We start from the raw sequence: 3,320 nt of genomic DNA, 5'->3' as shown, positions 1-3,320 counted from the left end.
TATTATTTTTAATATGTAGGTAGTTTGACCAAACCATATTAATAACATATTTTTAGTATTTGTTTTTCGTTGTTATCTGATTTATCGTTTATATGGTTTGCAAAATTTAAACTTCCACGTGACGCCCTCTCAATTTCGAACCCAACAAGTGGTATCAGAGCCTACCGTTCAAAGTTCCAATGGTTTGGTGAAACGAGGTTGAAGACAAGTTCAAGGCAGTCTTAATCAATCTGCAACTAATTTGATCATAGTGAAAATCTTTATTTAGCTACATGTGGAGAAAAGTTTAAAATAATTTTTCAATAATCCTGCTGCTAATCCATCTTTAAAACCAAACCAATTTTCAACCTATGTTTATGGGCTCCAACTTTCAATCTCTGCTTTCTTTCAACATTTGGGCTCCTTTCAACTTGTGCATTTACTTTTAACACATGAGCTCCACTCTTAACCTGTGCTCACTTTCAATGCACAAGGCTTCACTTTCAACCCTGTTTACTTATAACACAGAGCTCCAATAATATCAATCTATGTTTTTATTTTTAACGCAGAGGGCTCTAATTTTTAACTCATATCAACTCTTAATCATAGTAAGCAACAGTGATATATGAAGATCATGTGAAGAATGAAGATCAAGATTATTTTTCAAGAAAATCAAGTCAAAAGGGGAAGATTTGTTAGGGTTTTTGCCCCGATTTTCTTACCAAATTTAAGTTTTACTTTTTCTTAGTAGGAAAATAAAGTAATACCATAATTACTTTTACTTTTCCTGAAAAGATATTATAAAACTTTTCCATATTTGGCAAACCTCTTTTTTGGAGGAAAGATTTTGAAACTCTATAAATAGAAGACATTTTTCTTATACTATACAACAATAACAAACCTAGATATTCCCACAAAGTGGGGTCTGGGGAGGGTAGAATGTACGCAGTCCATACCACTACCTCCAAAGAAGTAGAGAGGTTGTTTCCGATAGACCCCCGGCTTAAGATTTTTCTTATACCATAACACAAAAGAATCCACAATGTAGTCATTTAAACTGTTTTGTTTAGAGAGATTTTCTCCCAATACGTTTTTAAGTTTTTCAATATTACTTTTAATATGTAGGTCGTTTGACTAAATCATATTAATAACATATTTTTAGAATTTATTTTTCGTTGTCACCTGATTTATCGTTTATATGATTTGCAAACTATAAGCTTCTACATGACGCCCTCTCAATTTCAAATCCAACAGTTTTGCACCATTTTAGTATTTAATTTGTTTTCTTAGGTCTAAATTAGATATTTTAATTTTATCTTATTTTTACTAAGTTTGTTTTAAAGGTTTGAAAAGTACAAAAATGGAGTCACATTTTAGAATAAATTTTTATCTTTCACTACAAAATAAGTGTTAATTACCTGAGAATTTTCATAGGAATAATACGATAAAATCCCCAAGTAATTTGATTACTTGCAATTTTTCTTGTCAATTAGAATCCAAAGGAAAAACCTTCGTAGGAAAAACCTCAAATGGTTGTTTTGCATGGTATTTTATTTTATTATTTTTTAATAAAAAGCGACCACAAGTGGCCTTTTAAAAAAAAAAATTTTCTATTTTTTTAATAGAAAAGCGACCACTTGTGGTCGCTTTTATATAAACTAGATATTTATGCCCGTGCATACATACTTGTAAAAATATTTTAGAGAAATCATTAAGCATGGGCACACTAAAATTGAGGAGAATAGATTACACATACTCATAATCCCACTAAACCAAGAGTGTGAAATTAGTGATCACGACTTGGAAGGAGTTGGACAGTTTAAGGCAATGCAAACATCAGAAGGTTCAAATGACAAGATTAAAAAAAGCACTGGTTTCTTTTTGTCCATCAAATTCTAGGTGGATAGAATTACTTAGTGCAATACACTTGTTAATTAGCCGAGCTACATACAAACTGACACAGATACCACCGATACACAAAATCTAAAAGATAATAAACTTGTATCAAAAAAAATATAAAGAGAAACTTGAAATGAAAACTATGTAAAATAACTTTATTGTTAGCACTAAGCAACTTTAGCATTTATGTTTAATAGCAGAGAGCTCTACATTGCACACCAAACTCTGCTACGCCTGCACCTACCCATCATTTGTTTAAAAGAGACCATAATTACATCTTTAACTTCAAGCTTGCATGCTCCCTATCATTAACTTCAGATCAAACCATAAAACCTATGAAACTTCTTGTTAAATGTTGGAATCTCCTTTCTATATCATTTTCTCATGATGTCCACCTAAGGAAAAAGGGGGGGAAAAATCTTCTAGCAGGCAGCTGAGCAACTATATTAATTAGTAGTACCATTTTTTATGGAAAATATACAAGAAGAAAGTACTTTGTGTATCGAACAAATGAGCTGCTATTCCAAAAAATAAGTCCTGTTAGACTCTTTGTAATCCTTGTGTGCGTCTCTGAACCTAAATGATAATTGAAATGCCATTCCTTATTGGAGATGCAAAAGGGATATCTAGAAGATTCAATACTTGACCACTGCCAAGATTTGAAAGAACTGATTAATTGCAAAAAGTAACATTTTCCAATAACTTCATTTAGCCGGGTTTGTTATAACATGTTAAATTGTACATATATGTGATTTATCAAAATGACTTGCCTTTCTTGGTCACAGTGATTCGTCTCAATGTGTCTAGTTTCGTCGTCACTGGTGGAACCATTGTTCTATACATCTTTCATGTCAGAAAAATCCTCATCCGATAGAAACTCTAGTTGTTCATTATGGCCTGTACAGGGGGAATCAGGAAAAGAAAACAACGTCAGATGATATGGATAATTAAGGATCCTTATGCAGAGGATATGGGTTTCTGGTAATATGAATGAAATACTATGCGTTTTCTCTTTTAGGGTTTTGCGTTTTTACCAATTTATGTGAATCAAAACGAGATGGACAAGGAAATTTCACTAAGAATCTCTCGAAGTTGATATTGTAGATCCGAAGAATCTTGGGATATTAACTTTTCTTGTGTGGAGGTTATCTGAACGGCTCTCTCTCTCTTCCTCCCTAACCTCTCTCTCGCTCGCACCGGTCACCGGCCCCGTCGCCATCGCCTACCTCCGGCGCCGCCCTAACGGCTCTCTCTCTTTCTAACGGCTCTCTCTCTCTCTAACGGCTCTCTCTCTCTCTCTCTCTCCCTACCCTCTCTCGCACCGGTCCCCGGTCACCGGCGCCGTCGCTGACCTTCGGCGCCGACCCAACCCGACCGCCGGCCCCGACCTCCGGTCCCCGGCGCCGACCCCCTTCGCCGCTCCCCGCCACCCTCCGGCGCCG

At 35.5% G+C, this 3,320-nt stretch overlaps 1 protein-coding gene across 22 annotated transcripts in view; it reads right to left on the bottom strand.

Annotated features, from left to right (window-relative positions):
• Positions 1-2,554: 2,554 nt before the first annotated feature.
• LOC107870755 (adenylyltransferase and sulfurtransferase MOCS3) overlaps positions 2,555-3,320 on the bottom strand; it is a 9,227-nt gene continuing 8,461 nt past the window's right edge. For all 22 annotated transcript variants that reach the window (XR_001674332.2, XR_007055694.1, XR_007055692.1 and 19 more), the window contains one exon: positions 2,555-2,775. The gene's annotated coding sequence lies outside the window, so the exon portion shown is untranslated. The remainder of the gene's footprint in view (positions 2,776-3,320) is intronic.

This window comes from Capsicum annuum, chromosome 5 (genome assembly GCF_002878395.1).
Source record: "Capsicum annuum cultivar UCD-10X-F1 chromosome 5, UCD10Xv1.1, whole genome shotgun sequence".
In the NCBI taxonomy this organism is placed as follows: Eukaryota; Viridiplantae; Streptophyta; class Magnoliopsida; order Solanales; family Solanaceae; genus Capsicum; species Capsicum annuum.
The sequence above is the reverse complement of the archived record's forward strand: the minus strand, read 5'-3'. Positions and strand labels throughout refer to the sequence as shown.